At 41.4% G+C, this 26,184-nt stretch overlaps 1 protein-coding gene and 1 long non-coding RNA gene across 20 annotated transcripts in view; one reads left to right on the plus strand and one right to left on the minus strand.

The window, feature by feature from the left end:
- Positions 1-19,392, minus strand: part of Stk33 (serine/threonine kinase 33) — a 159,956-nt gene extending 140,564 nt beyond the window's left edge. For 8 of the 19 annotated variants that reach the window (XR_003946376.1, XM_006507228.4, XM_017321942.2 and 5 more), the window contains exon 1: positions 18,803-19,099. The gene's annotated coding sequence lies outside the window, so the exon portion shown is untranslated. Of the gene's footprint in view, positions 1-11,789; positions 11,862-18,197; positions 18,250-18,802 lie in introns of those variants that run through there. The other 11 variants (XM_011241649.3, XM_017321939.2, XM_017321940.2 and 8 more) reach the window with 10 other exon arrangements.
- Positions 18,842-25,124, plus strand: 1700095J03Rik (RIKEN cDNA 1700095J03 gene). Its single transcript, NR_152110.1, has 2 exons — positions 18,842-20,406; positions 24,875-25,124. It is a non-coding gene; the product is annotated as an RIKEN cDNA 1700095J03 gene (long non-coding RNA).
- The last annotated feature ends 1,060 nt before the right edge of the window (positions 25,125-26,184 follow it).

Below are 26,184 nucleotides of genomic sequence, written 5' to 3' on the forward strand. Positions count from 1 at the left end.
AGACAAGGGGATGACTGGTACAGGATTACCAAGTGGGGTAGGGAAGAGGAGGACAGGGGAGGAAATACAGGGAAAGTAAGCTAAAACTAAAGGTTAGTTGAGAAAATATATATATATATATATTAAATGAAATCATCAAATAACAAGGTAGACAGAGCCCCAACTAGACCTCTTTTGCCACCAAATAAGTCTTCCAGTACCAGGATTGGGTTACATGTAAGTAAATTGTTGGCCAAAAGGGTCCCAAACAACCCAGAATGTTGCCAAGAGTATCAGTTGCTCTCCACAAGCTGAAGCAAGGTCCCATTGCTAAAGACAAAACATACATAAATCATTGAACATAGAGAAGGCCACCTGGGATCTACATAGAGCCTTCACCTCAGTGGGCTAGCATCTTTGGTACAGAAAGGTGCTCTGCATGCTAACAAAGGAGAAATGTAAACACCAACATACCCACAAACAATGATGTATTTGATCTACAGTGGTGTATTAGTGGCACTCAAAGCTGTGGGAGTAACCAACCACTATCTGATTTGACTTAAGGCCCACTCCGTGACTTGGAAACTATAATCAATACTGCTTAGATAACCAAGAACCTGAGACTAGATAACCCAGGGTCCTAGTGTAAAACCAAATGCTACTGTTTAAAAAAAAAATGTGTGAAGAAAAAGGCTATTTTTATTAGATATTTTTTTATTTACATTTCAAATGTTATCCCCTTTCTAGCTTCCCCTCCAAAAATCTCCTATCCCTTCCCGCCTCCCCCTACTCCACAACTCTTCCACTCCCGTTCCTGGTCCTGGAATTCCCCTTTACTGGGGCATAGAACCTTCACAAGAAGTAGGGCTTCTCCTCCCATTGATGACCGACTAGGCCATCCTCTGCTACATATACAGCTAGAGCCACAAGTTCCACCATGTGTTTTCTTTGATTGATGGTTTAGTTCCAAGGAACTCTGGGGGTACTGGTTAGTTCATATTGATGTTCCTCCTAAGGGAATGCAAACCCCTTCAGCTACTTGGGTCCTTTCTCTAGCTCCTTCATTGGGCACTTTGTGTGCCATACAATGGATGATTGTGAGCATCTACTTCTGTATTTGCCAGGCACTGGCAGAGCCCCTCAGGAGACAGCTATATCAGGCTCCTGTTAGCAAGCTCCTGTTGGCATCTGCCATAGTGTCTGGGTTTGGTAGTTGTTTATGAGATGGATCCCCAGGTAGGGCAGTCTCTGGATGGTCATTCCTCAGTCTCTGCTCCAAAGTTAGTCTCTGTAACTCCTTCCCTGGGTATTTTGTTCCCCCTTCTAAGAAGGATTCTGAGCTTCTGGGCTAATATCCACTTATCAGTGAGTGCATACCATGTGTGTTCTTTTGTGATTGGGTTACCTCACTTAGGATGATATCCTCCAGATCCATCCATTTGCCTAAGAATTTCATGAATTCATTGTTTTTAATAGCTAAGTAGTACTCCATTATGTAAATGTACCACATTTTCTGTATCCATTCTTCTGTTGAGAGACATCTGGGTTCTTTTCAGCTTCTGGCTATTATAAATAAGGTTGCTATGAACATAATGGAGCATATGTTGGAGCCTCTTCTGGGTATATGCCCAGGAATGGTATTGCTGGATCTTCTGGTAGAACTATGTCCAATTTTCTGAGGAACCACCAAACTGATTTCCAGAGTGGTTGTACCAGCTTGCAGTCCCAACAGCAATGGAGGAATGTTCCTCTTTCTCCACATCCTCACCAGCATCTGCTGTCACCTGAGTTTTTGATCTTAGCCATTCTGACTGGTGTGAGGTGGAATCTCAGGGTTGTTTTGATTTGCATTTCCCTGATGATTAAGGATGTTGAACATTTTTTAGGTGCTTCTCAGCCATTAGGTATTCCTCAGTTGAGAATTCTTTGTTTAGCTCTGTACCCCATTTTTAATAGGGTTGTTTGGTTTTCTGGAGTACAGGTTCTTGAGTTCTTTATATATATATGATTACACTAGTATTTACAAAAAAGCTATCCAAGCAGTCATGCAAAGGACAGTAATATGTTCTCTTCAGAAAAGAAAAAACTTGTTGTAAAGGAGCGTGGATCTGAGGAAGTCAGAGTTCCCATTTGGCCTATGAAGAGGCACTAGAGACTACACCATTGTCCGTAAGTCAGAAGGACCAGGTCTTTAGGGCTCATAAACTAAAGATGTGCAGCTCTACTGTAAGAGCAATGTAAAATGGCAACTCAGTCTGGGTAATGAGTGGTGTGATTATATTTATATTTGTGATATGGCCTTAGCGGCATGTAAAGAAAGTAAAGAAAGCATGAAAGCAACTAGAAAGTGTGTTAAGGAGCAAGGCTGCTGGTGGAAGCCAGCTGCCAGTCAGGGGTAGGTGCTTAGGTACTCCATATCTAGCTGCCTCTTTCTCTATTAAATGGCAAAGAGGTAAAACAAAACAAAGCAAACATGCTTGGACACTTGCAGACTGGATTAAGAACAGATACACGACATTTCATCCCCAGCTCCTTCCGGGAGCAAGCAGGCACTCTGGCCTTGAGGCATCATCTGGGCCTTTTCTGCAGAGTAGTTCTGGCTCGTGGGGATCTGGTGCTAGCTTATATTTCCAGGTTAAGAATTTTGTGCTATTTTGTCAAAACAAATCAAAGTTTTGCCCAAGAGAGTAAAATCCATTTAAAGAGAAGAGCTTTCCATTTGCTTGCCCTGGTGTAACCTGGATGTATTCCTTCTAGTATCATCTTTAAGCAACTTCAGGAGAAAAAAGTGGAAAGGAAAAAAAAAAAAAACTTGGGAAAGACTTTTTGCAGTTGACCGAAGATAGACCTTAACTCAACCACAAAAAAAAGAAAAAGGAAAAGAAAAAGAAAAGGAAAAAGAAAAGAAAAGAAAAGAGGCCCTGATTAAAGCATTCTCAGCTGATGGACCTTTTACCATTAACCAGTCACTTGGGTCAAAAAACAAAAGATCAATGCTATTCACCAGGTCTAGTGTAACCATCAACATGGAGGGAATGATGAAAGTCCTGGATTACAGGGGAAATTCAGCAACCAGTGCCTTTGGGAGAAGAAAGCTGACATTCTGTCCTCACCTCTTCAAAAACATATGCCAAGCAGAAAGAGATCTAGGATCAAAGCTATCTTTAAAAGACGGAAAGGTCTCAGAAGCACTGCTGCCTGCAGGTGTAAAAGTAAAGCGACAAAAGTCCACGCAGCCCAACCCGTGATCCCTCAACCGCCCTGGTGGCTGGCTCACTGCGCTGGCTGGCCCACTGCGCTGCCTATTAAGACTCTGCAAAGTCCTTGAGAGCCACCTCCAAGAGTGTCATTTATGAAAAACGAAGCCAACAGAGGGAACACCTAGTAAGATAATTAGAGGATTTCAGAAGAAGGGGAAACAACAAAGTAGGGAGAAGTGCAGGCAACAGGTCCATCACCAGCCATCTAATCAGAGCACGGAGGTCCTTGTGGTGAGAAACTTCCAATTTTTAACAAAAATATCCCCAATCTGCCTCCCTGCAGAAGTTATAACCCTCTACTTTTGTTGTAATTGAGGTTTACCTATGGGGTTAATTTCACACTGGATGTAAGCCCCTACAGCTATCCTTACTGCAGACAGGATGGGGGAAAACGGGAGCAAACTAAAAAGGAGACAAGGAGACAAGAGTTTCATAGCTGGGTCACAAGCCCTGGGTTCAAATCTCAGTTTAGTAAGTTCTTGAAACTCTTTGAGCCTCGTCCATCTTGTCTGTAAAGGGGGATTTGCAGAGCATATGGTTACTGCAAGGAGAAAAGGGGCGTGCGGTAAAATTCCTGCCATGGTGTTGGCATTCAGTAGTTACAGACGGGGGTAAGACTGCTGAGAAATCACTAGCTCTTGTCTTCCTCTTCGTGTGTTCTCTGCTGCCTCTGGAGACTTCTTGGTCTTAGAGGCAACTTGTTTGTCTATAATTCTACTATCCTGTCTGATCTGCAGATCTCTGTGTATAAGACCTCCTCATTTCTCACTCCTCATGGCTCAAGGTGCCATGGCTTTAACTCACTGACCATCCAGTACTACACTCTGTGCCAACCCACCCTCCTGTGTGTAGCTCTCCTCCTTGTTCTAGCCTCTTCTGCATGATGTCATTCATTTTCAGTGTGACAAATCTGAAGCCAAGTGAGATTGTTTCAGTTAGTTTGAAGGCTGACTAAAAGGCTTTATTTAACTTACAGTACCCAGAACCATTACATACATCAAGAGCAAGTAGGTAATTACTCTGTACCAACTAGACCTTACAAATGACTATGTGTAATGCCTCCACAATAAAACACTGCTTTCACAAGCACAGAGGTAGGCTCAAAATGTTGCTTCCAAAAAACTTCTTAATCCCAACACCATGTTACTTTTTTAAAAATAGGTGCTGAGAAATGAAATTCTACTTTTTAAGGAAAAAAAGCATATGTTCATATTGCCCTAAAATTCTCAGCATATCTTTTAGTGAGCACCAAATAATCTCATTGCTTCATTACCCTCTGGGAATGTCCTACAGCCTTGACTGATTAAATGAGTCAAGAAAAGGAATTTGAAACACTAGTAATGAAAAAACTGGTTTAATATTTAATGTGAGTAATTTATAGAAAACAAAGATCAAGGTCAATAAGTAGTCTTTCTATCCCAGATGTCATTTCACCAGGGTATCTTGATTGAATTCTGCAAATATAATCTATTGAGCCAATATTGGGTGTTATAATAGTCATGCATGCTTTTGCTTCTGTAAAGATGACTCTGAGGACTCAGGGCACAGCTGGGTGACAGAGTGACTGATCCCCAGCACCACACATGAAAAAGGATTCTTTGACTATGTTTATAATTCAAATTCTATTCAGCTACATTAGTCTCTTCCATAACACACTGCTTAAACAAACAAAAATTCCACTTTGAAGAAGAGAAAGCAACAATATTCATATTCCCAGGTAATAGACTGACCTCTAGTGGAATTTTTAAAAATTACTGAACAAGCTGTCTTGTTAACAGTCACAGCTCTGTGTAACCTTTACAACATTGTTGAAACCAAGTTTGCAGCCCTGAAAACACTGGGTCTGGTGGCTCGGGCCTGCAATCCCTGCTATTCCTATTCTAGGACTGAGGCAAGAGGACTTAAAGGTCAAGGCCTGTCTGGGCTACAGAGTGAGGTAAAGCCCAGGCTGGGTAACTTAATGAGACGGCCTCAAAATGCACAGTGAAAGGGTGGCAGGGAGATGCATACACCTTAGCTCCTCTGGTATGCGTGAGGCTCCAGATTCAATCCTCAGCAGTAAAACAAACAAACACAAAACCATTGATAACAACCATTTTTAACTCTTTAATCTCAAACAAGGTAACACAGAATAGAGTTAAAGCAGTGGCTCTGGTACGTTACTTACCTCCCTCCATCATTGTCTAGCTGTGTAACGTCAGTTAGGCAACTGTCTATAAAATATGAAAACTTGTATGACCAACTTCATGAGATCTGCGTGAAGATCTAATGAGTCCAAACATGAAAAGTGTCCTTAACACCATGTGGCACAGACATCAGCTCTATAAAACCATTATTACTTCTGGCTGTAAGAAACTATGGCCAGAGGAAGAAGATATTCAGAAGATATTGGGAATAACAATAGTAGGAATACAGTTCTTAGAGGTTTAGCTATAGCAAACCCAGATAGAACCAGTTCAGTTAGCTTTCCCATCTCCAGAAGTATGTATGAGCTATACCTATGTGTAACAGAACAGGGCCCTTTATCTGAGTGGTGATTTGTGGGAAACACGGGGAAGTTTATGTGCTGCCCCAGTATGAGCATGGTGAAGTCCTCCAAATACTGCCTCCTAAGCCAAAACAGAACAAGCTCACAGCCCCATCCTTCCAGGCTCCCAGCTCTTCCTGTAGCTCCCGCTGACAGAAGACACAGTTAGCCCTCGCTGTGTGGCACACCATCTCTTGTTGTGTGAGCCATGAGACATAGATTTTACTTTTTCTACAATTAACTTATCTCTCTGGAGCTTTTTGTTTTGTCTTAGTTTGAAGTTTAGTACTTGGAATGTCTGTCTGTCTGTTTTTTTGTTGAAATATAGCCCAGGCTAGCCCCAAATCCCCAATGTTCCTGCCTCCAATGCCCGAGCATGGGAGCACTAGACTTGCACTACCACACCCGGCACTTTACAATTATTTATCTCTTGCCTGAGCTTATATTATAGGATTTAAACTTTATAATATTCTACTGCTTTAAGCAATATATCTGATTAATGACCTAAAAACGGTTTCTTACAAAGTTAATAATGTAATTGTCACCTCTTTTCCCAGGGAAAGTCCAAATCAGCAATTATTTTAAGCTGACAAAAATGCATATAAAATTGAAAAATGACGTATAATTTCAAGATATTTCTTCACTACAAAATAATTGTCACTTAGAGTAAAACAGTCTGTTTTTTACCATAAAACAATATGATCACTCAAATAAAATGAGCAGCGTTTAATTCTGTCCTGACACATCACTGTCCTGACACATCCTGATTCATTTCACTATTTCAAATTCTTTATTCCAAGCTGAAATTAAAAGTTGCAATTCAGCTATCCAATATATGCATAAGCCCATTAAAATGACATAAAAGTTCCTCTCAAATCTTATTCATAACATTTACACATATTCAGTATAAGAAAAAAGAGAGATTTATGTAAATGCAATTGTAAATTGTGGATAATATGCTATATTTATTAAACTACAACTCAAAAATAATTACAAAAATACTACAATATGGTGAGATAGATTCCAGAGGATATTCAGACTATAATATAATTCTCTCTGCCATTAATATCCACTAACAAATATAGTATTACTCAAACATGTATTTCAACCTAATAGCAGAAAATATCCTAAAAAAAATCATTTATAGTTGGAAATATAAAAGCAATAAACCTATTATTATGGGATTTAGCATTTTGCTAAGTGCCGTTAAACCGTACCCATCAATACTTACCTAATGCCTATCTAGGAACTCCAGTCAGCAGAAGCAGGGCAGATGTGACACCACAGAGGAAAAATGTTCTCCTATGCATCATTTGCAGGCAGACTTAATCAATTATGTGTGATGACCTTGTTGTTTTTCTTGTACTAAATCAACACGTAGAGCCTACCAGTTGTATAGCCTACAACTGAGACAATAATTCAGTTCTACCAAAGATATGTAAATGAGTTAATGAGAAGGCAAAGATCTGAAAAGCATTTGCTAGTCTGATTCTTTCTGAGAAGTACATGGTAGCATGTATCTATAAAGCCAGCAACACAAAAGGCTGAAGCAAGAGGACTGCAAGTCTAAGGCATCATCCCAAGCCATTTAGCAAGACCCTCTGTCAAAAGAAAAAAGAAAAGGCTAGGGACTCAGATCACTGACAGAATGCTTACCCAGCACTCAGGTGCAACACCAGTACCAAAATAAAATAAAATAGATAAATAAAACCTGGATAGATAAATACAATGGTTCCAAGCATTACATGGCAGGCAAGAGGGAGAAAGGGCAAAGAATATGCAGAATCCTATCATACTAGCTTAATTAACACCAAGAAGCAGTTTCCTGTAAGTCTTGGATCCTTCCCCCCAGAAGTCTAGCCTATTTGAGGGAAGAGAGCACAGAAACTAAGATCTACACAAATAAGGTCCACATGAGCCTCTGGCTGATGGGCATTTGTGTAAGACCAAAATCACAGTACATAAAATAGTCTAGGTACAGAAGAATAGATGCTGTAAGGTTTCAATGATATAAACTGTCGAGAATAAGCAAATTTATAGAGAAGGAGATGGGCATTTGGCAAAGATGGAGCACTGTTCCTCTTCTTCTACCATGCGGGTCCCTGGAATCCAACTCAGACTACCGGGGCTTGGCAGCAAGTGCCTTCACCCACTAAGCCATCATCAGACCAGGTGTAAGGATTTTCAAAATGGAAAGTAAATAGCATTATAATCAACATAAACATCAAAAACTTTAGAAAAACAATCAAAGAGGCACAGAATCTAATCATGACAACTGTCTAGCAGCCAAGTCAGCTTCCCTCAGAAACGGGCAAGCAGGTAGAAAGATAGAGAAGCTTCTGTTACTAAGAGAGGAGAGACTGTGAGCAATGGCATCTCCATCCAAGCCTCTGGAGGCAAACATACAAAACTTATCTGAAGAGATCCTTTAAAGATAAAAAATGATATTGCAAACTCCCAAATGGCTACAAGTTGTACCACACTGCAATGAAAAATCAATGCCCAAAATTCATACAGTCTGACAAGCACCAAATTATTAATTAAATATTAAATTCCACCTGCATCTTAATAGTCAATTCCCAGCTCCCTTATTTCTCCGGCCTCATACACGAATCAGTTTCTCTGTTCCTCTGGGTTGGTAGTACTCTACGTGACTCTGATACCATGCTTGACCGTAATTACTTAGTACCTTTCTCCCCTCTTACATTTATTATACTCAGTCCCACTATTCAGCACAGCTCCCCACCTGACTCTTGGGACAATGCATGCAGTAGGTGATCAGTGTTTGCTGTTTGCTGAAAGGGAAAAAGGGAAGGGAAAACCGAGTATAATCTAATGATACAAATTAGTCAGAACTTAGCAGGTAAGCACATGGAAAGTTCCTACCCCAGCCTTCTGAATAAAGAGTAACTAAGGCTAAAACAGGGCTCCCATACGGGACAAAAAGAAATCTTACTAAAAGCAAAATTGCCGAAGATAAGGTAACTCAAGAACTTTGCAATAATATGAGTTGGTAACTGAGATAAACGGGCACCCAGTCCCATCCTCACCCCCACACTCTGAGTAAGCCCGCAAGGCGAGGAGCTCTGGAAATTTTGCATACAATCTGTGGAGAAGAAGAGGCCACTAAGTAGTTGGAGGAATGGGATTGGTTCCATACCCTAGCTAGGTGCCTAAGCCACAAATACGCAAAAACTATTGCTCCAGAGTCAATCTTACTATATTTTCAGAAAAATATGTGAAAGAAAGAAAAGATCTTGTATATTTTCAACAAAAAATCTTTGTCATGTTTTTACTCCACACTGTTATTGAAATGTTTAGGCATAAAGTGAGAAAATCCTCTGCTCAGTATTCACATCAGATATCCAAATTTTGGGGAAAATCATTATTTCAACATTTTAAAATTACTATTTACATTGCACAATATTCAGGCTGGAATTTGAAGATCATCCATGAAAGTTTAAAATTATTTTTAGCAGAGATGAAGAATGAATGAATGAATGAACCAATCAATCAATCAACCAGTCTGTTCACTAAGGTAGACAAGTATTTGCCTCACTCTCCAGTGAACTTAAAGATATTCCTCATATTCTCTAATACCAATCGCCTGGGCTATATAGGTATTCAAGAAAAACTGATCCATCATAATGTCTCAAGTTCTTTGAGTAGAAAATAATAAATAATTCTAATTCTAAAACTTATATCCTTGTCACTAGGGAACATCTCCCAGTTTGTGATCTTCTTCTTCACAATATCAAAGCAAAACATTAATTTAAAAAAAAAAATAGGGCTTCAACTAGCCCAGACCGGCCACATGTGCTGTGTAGCCAAAGCTGGCCTTGAACTCTGTATCTTCCAGCCTCCACCCAGCACACCAAATGCTGGATTGCAAGCCTCTGTCATCATTTCTAGTCATCATCTTAACCCTTTAATAGCACTCATGCTGAGCTCAGGCTCAGTGCAGAAAACAGGGTTTTCCACTGATTTAGAAGAGGACCAAAGATTTAGACAGAGGCTTAGCACTTAAAAAGGAAGAGAGAGACCGCTCTGTCCCTGAAGTCTGGGTCCTTACCAAAGAGAAAATAGAAATCTTCCCTTGCTTTATTAATCTAATGGCTTGATAACTTGAATCGATTTAAAGGCATTCATCTACAGGGAGAAACTGTTTGAAAGCTAAATGCACTAAATCTTCTTTCCTGGGGCCCTAAGTATTTTTTGAAACCTTACTGGTTTCACTTACTGCTTTATTTTAAAATCAGATTGAATCATTTTGTAACCAGTCATTCTTCATGAAGATGGATTTCATCTTACCTGCACATATATTACCCCTGGTCAGCACTGCAATGAATTGTGGTGCCATTTAAAGCTCTAATACAGTACTCTACAATCCAATTAGTAACTGACTCTGAAAACACAATTTCAAAAATGACTGTAGCTCTCCCGCTCTCTACTCTTGAATATCAAAGACACTAATTGAATGTCCTTACTATTTCAGTTATAGATCTTCCTGAAATCACCTCATAGTAAACTAGCAGTTTTCAATTGCTACTCCTACTAGAGCTATTTCAGAGCTCCGTTTTTGAAGACTTAGCAAACACGTATTTTTTAAGAAAATCAATGTGATCAATAAAATAAAAAGCATTTTCTGTGATACTCAGAGAGCTCAGTAGCCTATCAATATCCCTTTATAACAATAGGATTAGATGACAAAACTAAAAACATAAGTCAATATATTAAACATATATATACACACATTTATATATGTGTGTATATGTTATATATGTGTATATATGTGTGTATATATATATATATATATATATATATATATATATATATATATATATATATATATATATATATATTCACATGTACAGCACCAGGGCTTGGCTACCTACAAATCAGGCATATATTTGTGTTTCTTTCTCTCTCTCTCTCTCTCTCTCTCTCTCTCTCCCTTTCTCTCTCTGTTTCTCATCTTTTAATTCCACAGATAAAATTCAATTTGTCAATACAGTCACTGAAAACTGGCACCTAGAACTAAATGTTATGTCTACAAACTGATCAACATTTACTCACTAGTGAATAGTCACATGGAAGAGTCTCAAACTCAGGAATCCCCTGCTTCCAACATGGTAGGGCTTAATAAGCACTGTGAAAAGTGCCAGGAGAATAAAAAAACATAAATCAATACTAGGCAATTCATTTCTTTAAATAAGTTCTTTTGAACTCATCTAAAGAATCAACTATAATAAAAATACTAGATGTAATTAAGGTTTTAGTTTCCCTGAAGATCCTAGCAATCAGCCATTTTAAACATTCTGGTAATAAAACATCCAATAGAATTTAGGGAAATTCTACTAAAAACAAATTAGCCTGTAAACCAGAGATAACATGGGACCAAGGAAAGGCTTATTAATAACTCATTCGGAACTGAGTATAATAAATACAGCTATTACAATTTCAATTCACTGATGGCTGAACTCAAAAAGCTACCACGCTGCTACTCAATCTGCTCAGCATCCAGATCTCATCAGTACAGGCGCTGCATGCTAGGTTTCTGACGACACAATTATTTTAGGCTGAAAGGAATGTGGATTAAAAGAAAAAAGCAAAAACAAAAAACAAAAAACAGGTACTCAGTAGCAGGGCCAGAACATAAGACCAAAATATTGGCCTCTGTCGAGTGTATTTGAACAACTCTTCAAATGTTATAATAAAACAGCTGTCTTTCCCCTCTCTTCCCACAGCTAACCAATCTCCTTTTCGGAAGATCCCTTCAGGGACTGTTTGGTTTTGAAGTAGGGTCTTGAATGGCAGCCCTGGATGGCCTGGACCTTCCTTCCTATCCAGACCAGCCTAGCCTTGAAATCACAGCTATCCTTTGCCTCTGCTTCTAAGTCCTTGCAAGGTGCTGAAAAAATGTAAGGTGGTACAATGGCTTTGGGATAGGGTTCAACAGTTAGTCAGAAAGCTAACAGACTTCACAGGAGACTGGCAAGTCTACTCATGCATATGATACATACCCAAGAGATCTGAAAATACAGGTTCATGCCAATACTTGTACACATGCAGTCACAGCAGCGTCATTTACAGTGCTCAAGAAAGAAAACACAAATAACCATCAACTAATGGTCATGGTTGTAAATGAAATGCTACAGGACACTACAACAGAAATGAACCTTGAAAACATCCTGGTAAATGACATATAAATTGTGTTGGTATTCATAAAATAAAGTTTTTTTTTTAATTTAAAAAGTGAGATGGGTCAGTAGGTAAAGGCACATGCTGCCTAGCCTGAAGACCTGAGTTTTCTCCCCAGGACCTACATGCTGGAATGCAAGAGCTGACTCTCGCATGCTGTTCTCTGACCTCCTCGTGTGTGTGTGTGTAGAAGTCTGTAAGTTCTAAAGACTAAGACCATCCTGAGGGGAAGCTCATTAAGATCCAGGAAGCAAACAACTCGGGGGACTCAGGAAATCCCAGAATCTGACCAAATGTACTAGACCTCTCCCCATCTCCAAGCACTAAGGACTGCTAAGAAGTCAGAGGCGCCTGCAAGAGACAGTCTCCAGCCTGTCCAGCTGCCTGGAAGCCATACAATGGGCTCCAGGTTCCAGCTTCTGTAAGCCGTCTTCCATGCTAGGGTGGGCTTCTGGTGTCGCAGGAGCTTTTGAATCATTGCAGTTCCCGCAAGTAGCCCTCAACATACTCCTGTTAGTAACACAATACAAATTCATTGGTTCACCAAATTGGACTCTGGTGGTCTGTCAACATTTCCCCATCTTGTATTAGTAAAGATTTGTTCACAACTCCATAGAATAGTTTCACACAACAATGCACAATATATGCACGTACACACCACATATGTGCATGTGTGTGCAAACACACACTAATAAACAAACAAACAAACAAATAAATAAATAAATGTTTTTTAAAGAAGTTTGAGAAGAAAATTACTTGGAATTCCATGAAAACATTCAAAAATATGAACTCTCTCCACAGAATCTCAGGCAGTAAAGTTCCCTAAGACTCATGGAAGTCATCCTAAGTAAGACTTGCTCACAGCAAACAAACTGGAGAGAATTCAAGCCAGCCTCAGGAACCTCACAGGTCTCACAGCTAGGTAGGTGGGAACTGACTACCACACAATGCCCAGCACCTCAGGGGCCACCAGCCTTCCAGATTCAATGCATTTTCTGTAGTGCTTTTGTTATGAATCTATGAACTAATAGTTATGGGTTGAGATGACCAGTTTTCACAATAACTACCAGCTCATGTTAAAATACTGAGCTACAAGCAAACTTTTTGCACATGCAATGCAAATGTGAAGACATAGTTCAATATTCTAGAAACATCATTAGCACCCATCAAACACTTGTTGAATAAATATTTATAATAGTTTACATTGCTTTCTAAAGAGTTCATGTCCAAAAATAAGACAATAGTAACAATTTTTGAGACAAGTCCAGGCTGGCCTCAAACTTTCAATCCTCCTGCCTCGGCTTCTCAAGTGTTGTGATTACAGGTGTGCAGTACCACACCAAACTTTGTTAGCAGTATCAAATCTATCTTCATAAGTAGAAACACACAAAAAACTTGGAGTTTTTTTTTTCTTATTTTATTCCTAATTTATTACTCATCCTACCTGGAATTCAAAGTGATAACATCAATGGTTTTGTTTTGGTTTTGTTCATTCTCTGGTGATTGTAAGAGCAATGTTTTCCTTCTGATGGTTTCACACATGTTCACTTACGTTCATTTGCCCCACACTCATCACTTTCCCTGTCCTCCTCAGCCTCTCATTGGCCCTGTTCCCCCTCCCCCCCCAGTAGTCTTGCCTCTATTGCCATGTCAATATCAGTGATTATTTTAAAAGGTAATTCTATGTAGTCTTCAACACTTAGAAAGGATATTTTAATTAGTTATTAAAATTATTACTGTCACTTTATAAATGTCTTTAAAAACAACATTGAGCCATTAAAACCCACAAAGACTTAGGAGGTGGTTCATTTCTTATGCACTGTACAATTTAGTTAGTAAATTTAGAGCAGATATATTAATATAGTTTAACAACAGTGTGCCCATTATTCACATTCTAGAACCCTAAAGATAAATCCAAGCAAAACATAATTAGGCTCACTAATATGCAGTGGCAGTCAGAGGGGGAGGAACACCTCCTATAAGTACACCAGAAAGGCAGCAATTAATTTGGTCACAGTTTCCATATTTAAGCGTCTATTTTAAAATAGACATTATTTCTCAGTACGTAGCAACTGTGAGTGTGTGAAGCACTATGAAGAATCATCACATTGATAAAAGTAGAAAATATCTCTGGGATTATATCTTCTCTTTCAGAAGCCACTTCTCGGAGTCTCACAGATAAGAAACAAGTCTACAGGTTTACAGTATCTGGCAGCCACTTCAGGAAGCCTTCCTCATCCTCCCTATACAGCCCAGCTGGTCCCTTCCCTCTTCAGTCAAACACAAAGATGACCTGAGCACCAACCTTTGGAGCTCATTCTTTTAAGAATTTTTTTATGAGGAAGTATACTGTTAACTCTGTTTGTGTTGCAAGTGTGGGTAGGTGTGGAGTGTGTGCGCACTCCACCTATGTGTGCCTGCTAGTATAGTCACAGAGGCCAGAGGACGACGTCAGGTGCCCTCTCTATTTTTTTCTTTGAGTCAGGGTCAGTCACTGAACCTGGAGCTGGGCTAGCAGCTAGCAATAATCCTGTCTTAGCACACATACTCCAACTCTGTGCCGTTACAGATACTCTATTGGCTACACACAGCCTTTTAGGTAGGTGCTGGTATCTGAACCCAGGACTTCATGCTTGTATGAAACTGTTGTTACCCTCTGTACCTTCTCCCTAGGCTCTCTGTCATTACCTCTTGACTTACCAGTGTCAGAAAATAAAAAATTTAAAGAAAATATGGTTGTTGATTAGTCTCTACATAAGAACGTTCTAAGGGATATGGAGTATATAATATGAGGCCCTGCATTCACTCCTTAAGATTGCCCCCCCAAAAAATTGTGTGTGTGTGTGGGGGGGGAACCTTGTATGAAAAGCAAATGATTTAATATTCTTACTGTACCAATGGTTCTCACATAGTGGCCACATCATCCCTTTTCTTCCACAGATGAATCTGCAATGTTCCTATGGAAAGGCAATGAAGTTTCTACCTGCTTGAGCCATGCACAGCCCCAGTCATCTCCCTTGGGCCTCTGCTTCCCACCTGGATGTTTTCTCTCTTCCCACTCCTGTTGTACTGAAGGTCCGCATTGCCTACATTTCAGATTTCACCCGAGACTTAACCTCTGAAACACTGCTTTCTACCTTACTCAGCAGCTGTCTTAGCTAGGATTTTTATTGCTACAGCAAACCACCATGACCAAAAAACAGCTTATACTTCCACATTGCTGTTCACCACTGAAGGAAGTCAGGATAGGAACTCAAACAGGGTAGGATTCTGGAGGCAGGAGCTAATATAGAGGAGTGCTGCTTACTGGTTTGCATCCCCTGGCCTGCTTAACCTCTTTCTTATAGAACCCAGGACCACCAGCACCATCACCCACAATGGGCTGGACTCTCCCTTACAGATTGCTAGAGAAAGTGCCTTATAGCTATATCTCATAAAAGCATTTCCTCAAACGAGGCTCCTTCCTCTCTGATGACTCTAGCTTGTGTCAAGTTGACACAAAACTGACTAGTACAGTAGCCAACAGGCAAGTAACAACCTGCCCTGGGCCCCAGTAACACGTTAATTCCTGCCAAAGCCCGGGATACAAGGTACTGCATAGGCCAAGGAGGACAGACGAGGTAAAGAAACCAAACAAACAATGGTTTAAAAAAAAACTGACGGTATAGTAAGTGGGTCGGGGGTGAAGCTGGATGGCAGGAATGACTCCAAATATTCCCAGCTCAATCAGACAGCTCTATTCAGTGACAACGAACTTAAAACTTAAAACATGATGGTGGGGAGTGTGGCAGGGAACAAGAGCGGTGACAGTTTGAAGTGATACATGCCTGAAGTGACAAATATGTCAGTTGCCCTGATCTGATCATTACATGCTATGTGCATGTATTCAAGTATCACACATGAATGCGTACAATCACTATATCTAGAAAATCTTTCAAAGAGCTTGTATAGTCAATTTGGATGAAAGAAATAGCTAATATCTAATAATGATATTTTTAATCTTTAAACAAATAAATAATAAAAATATGAGTTAAAATAAGGAGGAACTTTATCTGAAGTGGACAAAGGTTTGTTTTGTTTTGTTTTGTTTTTTTAAGTAATGCTAACATGAGCATCACATAGCTGATAGTGGGACTGAAGACTGTACAGTCTTTTTGGAGAGCAGAGCAGACCTACAATTCAAGAACACTACAGCATCCCTGTTCCTTTGTAATTCCATTTTTGAGAAACTGATCTTAAGCAACAAGGACACAATGAGAAGATTAAATTATGAAGACATTCATCATTACATTTGGTAGTTCACATATAAATAGCCACTAATAATAGCTAATAAAGCTTCATTCATAGTGTGATTGTGGAGCTAAGAAGACGGTACAAGGGCAGATCCTTACACGTTACTAATCACCATTCACTGTTCCAAGTAGTTCACATGGAGTCATTCACTCACTTCTCAAAGCAATTTGGCATTCAACTATAGGCAGACCAGTGCTACTGTCATGTCTGACTTCCCAGTGAGAAATCTGAGGCACTGAGAAGGTGACTGAACTAAGGTTACACTGAAACAAACTCTGACATTCTAGGCTGAAATTCAAAAATTCAAATGCTATGGAAACAAAATGTTATCATAAATTTTTGGTAAGTTATTCGTTGCTAAACCTTGCCATAACCTGATGTCAACCTATGTATCACCTTTATCCCAAGTAAGAGTGGATTCAGTTTACCATAGAAAAGTTAATGTACTTGATGACATTCAGGGTTCAATTAGTTGGTGTTCTACTGCTATGAAGAGTCACCATGACCACTGCAAATCTCAGTAAGGAAGGCATTGAATTGTGGCTGGCTTACAGTTCCAGAGGTTTAGCTCATTACCATGATGGTGGGGAGTGTGGCAGGGAGCAAGAGCGGTGACACAAGGCACACATGGTGCTAGAGGAGTAGCTGAGAGACACATTGGGCCTGGCTTGAGCTTTTGAAACCCCAAAGCCCACCCACAAGCATTCAAAGATATAAGCCTATGGATGCCATTCTTATTCAGACCATTAGGGTACAATATATACACACTCTGGATCCCAGAGGATCCATCCATCCACCATATCACCCTTCAATAAAATGAAACATCAGCCCCACGGGTTTCAGGCATGGAACTGTGATAGAACTAGAATGAACATGTAAACCATCTGTCTGGTTCTGTAGTCTGTGCTTCTAGGCACAGCATGATATTTTCATATACGACTGAATGCCATGGGGAAACAGTTGTAACTCAAGCATCCAGCTCGTTATTAACGCCCCTAGCCCCCGTGTGCCAGACACACAAATGCTACTGAAGGGAGATAACTGTGCCGGAAGGGCCAATGTTTGAGGAGGTTTGTTCCAGATAAATTAATCAAATATAGTGATCACTTTGAGGAAACATTTGGCCTTGGGATATTAAGGGTGACCAAGAATTAATTAAAGAGAACAACAATGGCAGGGACAGGAACATGTGCAAAGGTCCTGAAGTGAGACAAAAAGCCATGATGGAAAACTGAAGAAGAGTCTATGTATCCCCAAGCACAGAGGCGCATGCTTGCAATCCCAGCTACCTGAGAGACTACATCAGGAAGAAAACAAGTAGAAGCTAGCCATAAGGCCTGGCCTAAATTTATTTATTTACTTATGTATTTATTTAGAGTGCTAGGATTGAATTCAGGGCCTCCCTGTGTGCTGTGTGTGTGTGTGTGTGTGTGTGTGTGTGTGTGTGTGTGTATGTATGTATGTATGTATGTATGTATTATGTATCTATTTTGTGTACAATTTGTGGAGTCTGTTCTCTCCTTCCAACACGTGGGTCCTGGGGATCAATTTTGTGTCATCGGACTTGGTGGTAAGCACATTTATTTACCCAAGGAGCCATTTTTCTGGCTCAGCATAATCAATTTGTAAATTTTAAATATTGTTCCTGCTGTAGAGCAAGAGATAAAATAGGAATACTTTAAAATGGGACACTGACTTCAGACCAATTAGAAGGTAACTTCAAGAGACACAGTAAGAGCATGGTAGCCCAGACTAGGGTGATAGAAGAAGAAACAGAAGTGGTTAGATCTGATATTTGGTTTGAAGACAAAATGAACACAAAGTCATGGCAGTATGGACATAGGAGAAAGGGAAATGGGTACTGATGAGGGCAAGATTCCTGGCTTGAAAATGATATAGATATATGATTCATTAGGAAAAGAACACTGGTGGCTTACACAGACTAGACTTTTAGATATGTAGTATCTCGGTGTGGTGCTCACAATTTGAAGACATGACCTGGAGAACAAGGAGAGCAAGCTTAAGTTCAAAATCTGTTGCTTTGGCATTCCATTCGCAGATCCTTCCTCCTACATAGGCTGGCTTGATCTTGCTCTGATGTTGAAGGTGGGTTGTCAGACCAAAAAACAGCGGGGGGGGGGGGGGGCAAGGTTCCTCCGCTGTGGTTAGGCGTGAGGAGCACCCCGAATGTGCAATTATCCCCTACAACTAACTTAACCACTTTCTATTTGTCATTCACAGGGCAATACCACATACAGGCTCATTTCACCCGACAACGGTGTGAGAAATTCTAACGTGCGTCTAGGAAACAGAGACAGCAGGTTTAAATTCCCTGTCCTCAGAATCATCTGGAGACTGCTCTTAACATCGCCCTGCCTCCTGAGCATCCACTCTGTGCAAGGAAAAAGACTTAAGAAGCTACCACATAACGAGGTCCTAGTAGATGTCAGGCTCTTAGGAAATTAAAAAGACACCAAGCCCTTACAACTCCATGGCTTTTAAGGACGTTTTCCCACACACACACACACACACACACACTTACCCTGAGTGAGATCACATTAAACTTTCAAAAATGTTTCCTGTAGCGAACATGGGATGGGAGTGAGGAAGTGAAGATGGACCCAAGCAGCAAGGGACCACCCCAAACACCAGACCAGGGGAAAATGAGGTCCCGGGTGTTTGGGTCCCCCGAGACTCCTAAAAGGGTCCGTGATCATCCCCAGGACCCTCCTCCGCGCAGGACGCCTGGCCGACCGCTGGCTGGAGCCCTGAGGCCCGTTTGCCTGCGGTTGTCATAGCAACGGGGCTCGAAGGCTGCCTAACCCTCCCGCCCACCTTTTCCCTCAGGGTAGGGCGAGTCAGCGTTGCGAGGCCACTCACCACAACGGCCGGCGGGCTGCCCCTGACAGAGGCACACACTTGGACCCGAGTGGTCCCCCAGCCCCGAACGCCACACCTAAAGAAGCTGAACTTTTCTAAGGCCCGGGATGCCGACCCAGGAGGTGGACGGGGTCTGCACCGGGACAAAGCGCGACAGCAAACGCGAAGCCCCAGCCTTCCGCGCGCAAGTGAGGCCTGTGAGGAGAGCGGGGGCCGCACAACGGCGCCCGCGTGCCCGGGAGCCTGGTCTCCGCGGGCCGCACCCCAGACACGGAGCGGGGAAGCCTGCCTCGAGCACCGTGTCAAGTAAAACGCTTTTCAACAGCACTGTCGCTATCGTGACGGGATGTTCCGACTTATTCTCAGTCATGGCCCAGGCGGCCGGTGCTCGTGCGGCGAGGCTCGCCCGTCCAGGGGGCCTCATACGATGTGAACGTGGTCAGGGCGTCTCTGCTGAGAGCTGGGTGTGGATCCTCACAGAAAGGCTGAAGTGGCCCGTGACGAGTCAAATAACATATCTCTAGACTTGTCCCAAGCCTCTGTGGGACCATCTCCAATGTATGTCGCAAGCAATGGAGCCGTGAAAAGCTGGCTACAGCTGTATGCTAATGTTCTATTATTGATCTGAACTAGGAATGGCTTCTGTGGGCGGGTCCTCTCTCCAGCAGCTGTCGGGAAGAAATTCAACTCTACTTGGACTAGCATAATTATTCAAGGCAGATGTCTTCTAAAATTAAGGTGATTGATAGCCAGTAACAGTACAGCAAAGCAATTAATTTTATTGCTTACAGGTGTACATTTGGCAACTACTTAATCCTGTTGCTTTCATAGGAGGGAAAAAAGTGCTCAAAATGGGCACAAGTAGTTGGTAACTTCATTTTGGAAACCATTTTTCAACCACAAATACTCCCTGCCATGTACTATATTAATAGAACTTTGGGATCTTGGCCAAGCAATGTTCTGGAAAATTACAGAACTATCGTCTAACAAGAGTCTGGAAGAGATGTGAGAATTTGCACTCTGTATGTCCCCCTTGCCTGTATAGAAAGATGGCATGATTGCCCATCCAAGCCTAAGTCTGAGCATGAGTTTGAGGAGATAAACTACTATCTGCTTCACTGAACTGTGACATGCATGGATCCGCCTTTAACAAACCCCTACGAAGGCTTTTAGACTCCGGACCCTTCCAAAAAACAACTTCAAACATCTGACAAAGCCTAGTTAAGGGACAACACTGGTAGGAAGAATTGTTGGAAAGGCATGCTGGTGAGTCCTCCCCTGCAGTCTGTCAGTGATGCCCAAACTTGCTCAACACCAGACATCTACCGGGAATTTTTGTTTTACTTTATTTTGTGTTTAAGTGTAGATTCACAAATTATACACTCAGAGATTCTGATTAAATAGGTCCCAGTTTTGAACGGGTGGGTAGGTGTGTGTGTGTGTGTGTGTGTGTGTGTATGTGTTTCTAGCACTGGTTAGGAACCAGTAGGCTAGGGTTTTGTTTTGTTTTGTTTTGTTTTTTCTGAGTTGGGTCAGACCATCGAAGCACACTGTGTTTGTAGTCTGGGAAGATAGTTTCAGTTGATAAAATACTGACTTCAAGCATGAGTACCTGAGGTTGATTCCCAGAACCCAAGTTAAAAAAAATAAATTGAAAACTGGGCACAGAGGCACATGCTAATAATCCCAGCACTAAGGAGGTAGAGACAGGAGGTTTCCTGAGGCTTACTGGCCAGCTATCATAGACTAATTGGTAAGTTTCAGACCAGTGAGCAGTCAAAAACCAAAGTTGACAGTTCCTTGGAACAACACCACCTAAAGCTGACTTCTAGCCTAAACACACACACGCACACACACGCACACACGCACACACGCACACATACACACATACACACAGGTCCATTTATTTGGGTGCATATGAACATGTATCTCTGCCGTGTTTATATGGAGATCAGAGGACAACTCTTGGGGCTCAGTTCTCTCCTGCCACCTTGTGGGATTTGCAGTTCAAACAAGTTCAGGCCTGCATATGTGCAACCTCTACCCACTGAGCTGTCTCACTGATACCCTCCAAAATGTTTAAGGCTGAGTGTACCACCTTATCTTCCCCTTGGAACTCTGCCTATCGCAAGTCTTTAGCATCAGCCTTGCTCCATTTGCTTATATTAAGAAACGATATCAGTGGCTTGCAAGCACGGCTTGGTAGATAAAGACACTGAGTAGATAAAGATACCAATCCTGACAACCTGTCCCATTCCCAGAACACATGCAAAGGTAAGAGAAAGCCAACACCTGCATGTTGTCCTCTGACCTCCATACATGCACCGTGGCACAAGCACATGTGCACACATGTGCAGACACAATAATAAAAATAAATAAGTTTTAAATAAGAATGGAGCTTTTCCCCTGACAGTAAGTAAAATATTTGTGACATCTCTGCATTTGTTAGAGGGTTTGTTTTGTTTGAGACAGAACTCACTATACAACTCTAGGCGTCCTAAAACTCGATGTGTAGACCAGGCTGGCCACAAACTCACAGAGACCCACTTGCCTGCTGGGTACTGGAATATAAGGCATGCACCACTCTGCCTAACTTTAAAGCGGTTTTAAGAATGTCCCAACCCCGTAGCAGAATCTTTCCAGCTTATCTAAGCCAGGGTTTCTCCTTTTTTTGGTTCATAAGCCACTAAAAAGAAATATGTTTTATATTGCCACCCACTGTATATGTATTTACTAACAGAAACACTTCTGAGATTTAGTTGGCCTCTAATTCCATCTGGAGAAGGTTCTAGGCTCTACAGGACCAGAGTGAGTGCTGGGGATGTAACTCAGCAAAAGAGGACCCACCTAGCATGTGTACCGCCCTGGGTTTGCCAGGACTGCAAAATAAATGAACAACTCATATGATTAGATTAGGCCCATCCAAAAATTCAGGATAGTCCCCCACTTCTATAAAGAAATAGCTGTGGGTATAGAGCCCTTGCCAACTAATATAATTACTTTATGCCCCCATAGGACAGTCCATGCAAGAAACTTTCAATTCTGTTAGGAAAAATAGTCATGCCTTATCCGTATGAAGGGAGAAAACCATGAGATCAACTTCATTTCCCTTCTTAGCATGGATTCCAGGAGATGATGGGGCTCAGATTTGCAGTTCAGTTTTAATAACTTGGCTAAACTTAGCAGCTCACATGTCTACAGCTCTCTTTTATCCTCTTCCATGTTCCCCTCATTCTGACTTTGATTTTTTATTGACTACTATATTGATGTTTATCTTATGCTGCCCCACACGCTTTGCACTTGCTGTTTTTTCTGCTTCTAAAGCTCTGCTCTCTTAGCTCTCCAAGGCTGCTGCTTTCTCATAATTCAGACTGTACAGTTGCCCCCTCCTCAGAAAGCCCACCCCAACCTCCTCTCTAGAGGATTCCCCCATACACATACCCCCAGTCTATCATCTTATCTTGTTTCATCTACAAACACCATATAAAGTGGTAGACCCCAACAGAAATTAAAACCTCCTTAGGAAGAAATTAAATTTTGAATTATATACTTTTCAAATAAGTCCCCCTTCCAAAAAAATCTTAATATAACATAATCTAAACACCTCTGCATTTGTCCTTATAGAGAGAAACCAATGAAGCTACACAGGAAGGTGATGCACTCGGGAGTCTGTGAAACCCACACAGAGACATCCTGGATCTTCTTAGGAAATCTTGGTGTTGTGCCAGACGAAAAACATTTTTCAGAGTATTCAAGTTGCTCAAAGCAGCCACATTAAATATTATGGCTAGTTACCAGAGCCCAGGTCCTCAGAAAAGAATTGCAGCACCATAACCATTAACACAACAAACTCTAGACACTGCCAAGGACCTCGCTCTATTCCAGGGGTCACCTCAGCACTACAATATGCTCTCCTGTTCCTGAAATTATTAACGTCACCATTGGCAGCAAGTATGATATGCCATTTACGTAAACACTTCAGGGTAATGTCAGGTACTGTAGAGTATCAAATTGCTGACATTTAAGAGAGAGGTCAGAACTGAAGCGTGGTGAGAGAACAAACACAAGAGTAACTAGCACAGCTTGTTCCAGCTTTTGTTGACCCTGTTGATAAAGGTACCAGAGTTTGGGCTTGGGCAGAGAGGTAGATTTCTTAAGTCAAGGAACGGTTGATTTGTGTTATTGTTTTAGAACACTCTCTCTCTCTCTCTCTCTCTCTCTCTCTCTCTCTCTCTGTGTGTGTGTGTGTGTGTGTGTGTGTGTGTGTGTGTGTAGTTTTTGATTTATATGAAATAGAGATCTCCTATAGCCCAGACTGGCCTCACACTATGTCATTGAGGCTGGCCTTTAACTCTTCCCAATGCTCCTGCCTCAGCCATCCAAGAGCTGAGACTATAAAGCTGTATGTGTGCCACCAATCCCAGATGATTTATGCATTAATTAAATTTCATGTTTTATTTAAAATATCTTAGCATATTGCTAAAGTACTTTTCTATACCCTGTACTGCGCAAAAACAAACACAACAACAACAAATGCTTAAGCCTTCATGTTAAAACAAACCACTCAATTTCTCTGATGTAACAAAGTCAGAGATATGTAGATTATTGCATGCTCTATTAAGGTTCCCCCCCCATGACACTTGTATTTGGAAAATGTGTAATTCAAAATGTAAGATTTTCCTAATGGGACTTTTTTTTCCTAGTAGGCTCTAGCAGTCTGTGTGAGTCTTTGCATTTTTATTTTATAAATAGAACCCTCACTGTTCAATTGACAGAAATATCTGTCCATAAACTCTGTGCCCCTGATGAGTTTTTGAATGTTGTGCCTAGCCTTCTTCATCAGATAAAACTTATTAGAGTTCAAGTTGGTACACACTAAGTCCTCTTCCTGGACATTTAGGATGGTTAAAATGGCAGTGCTCCCTGAGTAGTTTATAAAGACAATGCTACTGCTAGCTAAAGCTTTAGTCTCTTGTTATTGAAATTAATATCTCACACTAAAATCCATATGGAAATGAAATGATATCAGAGCAGCCAGTCTTAAGAGGAGGAAAAAGAGGAAGAGGAGGAAGTTGAAGGGGTCACGCTTCTCACATTCGCAGCTAACTATAATCAGGACTGAGTCATGTTGTCACAAAGCCAGACATACAGATCAGTGAGAGAGAACACAGAGGTCAGTCGAAACATTTTTGTTGAGTGGTCAAGGTGCTAAGACAATAGAGAGAAGAATCATTTTTTTCATCAATTGACCCAATAACGTCCTTTAGGATAATTTTCCTCCTCCATTACAGGACCTAGTCTGGAGTCAGACATTACATTTAGTTGTTATATTAATTTGCTTTCTACTGCTGTGATAAAACACTGACCAAAACCAATCTGAGGAAAAAGGGGTTTATTTGACTTATATTTCCCTGTCCCAGTCCATCACTGAGGGCAGTCAGGGCAGGAGCCAAAGCAGAGATTACAGAGGATTGCTGTTTGCCAGCTTGCTCTCCATTGCTTAAACATCCATTCCTTGATTTCTTATACAACCCAGGACCACTTGCCAAAGGGTGGTACCGCCCACAATAGGCTGGGCTTTCTCACATCAATCATTAATCAAGAAAATCCCCTTGGCACTAAGGCCATTCTGATAAGAAGCAATTCCTCAATTAAGGTTCCATGTTCCCTGGGTGACTCTAGTTTATGTCAAGTTGACAAAAACTAACAGTCATGTCTCTTTACCTTCCATTAGGCTGGAACATTTTCCCAACTTTTCTCTGACCCTAGCAACAGGAATTATTTGACTACAAGAGATGACTCGGCAGTTAAAGCATGCTCTGCTCTTCCAGAGGAGCGGAGTTCAGTTTCCAGCCTGTATCAGCAGGTTCCAGGGATGTCAAACACCTCTGGCCTCCTCAAGGATGTGCACACAAATCACATACCCACACTTAGACACACACATACAAGATTAAACACTGTAAAAATAAAACAATTTACAAAAGAGTCCTGCCTCCTGCCTTCATGTAATATACAATTTCTTTTTCTGATGCTTCTCTGTGGTCAAATTCAGGTCATTTATTCTCAGCCATAAGACATCCTACATTCCTGTGTGAGAAACACATCTGGATGCACAGTGTGTCCACCTGTTACTGATTGGTAATGCAATTCTGAGCACACAGTCAAGGCGTTATCTGATTTATCCACTCTGTAATTTTTCCTTTCTCCAAACTAATGAAGAGTCGTGGGGAGCCAATTTAAGACTATGCTCATCAGTCTCTCCCTAGAAACACCCTACCAAACAGTCCTTGCCTTCCAGGGAAGCGAAGAAAGTACCTCAGGCGCCATCTACAGGGCTGTCGTCACACTACAACAGAGCCAAGAACCAAGAACTTTATGACACCTGCCTGATGCTTTTATTTAGTCCGAGGCTCAGGAGCAATTTCAGTCTCAGACATTTTGAAAGAAGAAACTACAGACTCCTGTGTAATTTGGCTGAGTTCTAGTCCAACATTACCGTGAAGCTTAGGAAACTTACGATTTTCTACCACGTGAGTCCAGAGGGCTGAACTCAGGACGAGCCTTTTTACTCACTGAGCCATTCCACCTAACTGTTACTAGTTTTCAGGGTTTTTGGTGCCTGAAAAGCTCTCTCTCCAGCCGGAATACTATGTTTATTACATAAAATACTCCCCAGGCCAGGTGTAGAGGCAGAGAACATGTTGCAAGCCTGTGTGCTGGGGCAGGAGAGGAGACAGAAGCTTAGAGTGGAACCAAGAGTCAGCACACAAAGGCTCAGTGTCCTAGGGACCTAGAGAAATAACCCTGAAATGAATGAGGACAGACAGACAACAGCACAGGAAAGGGGGAAGTGTCAGGCGCTTGCACAGGGCTGGGAGAGAAAGGGCTGAGATTTCCAGGCCTCACTTGGAGCATTAAAACCATTAAAAGCATGAGCTTTCTCACCTGACACCGCCTACCCTCCATCCCCTTGCCTGGCTGCTATGGCAAGATGAGAGGAAGAATACGTTGAGGGCTCCTGTGTTAGGTGACATTGGGACATAT

This window comes from Mus musculus, chromosome 7 (genome assembly GCF_000001635.26).
Source record: "Mus musculus strain C57BL/6J chromosome 7, GRCm38.p6 C57BL/6J".
In the NCBI taxonomy this organism is placed as follows: domain Eukaryota; kingdom Metazoa; phylum Chordata; class Mammalia; order Rodentia; family Muridae; genus Mus; species Mus musculus.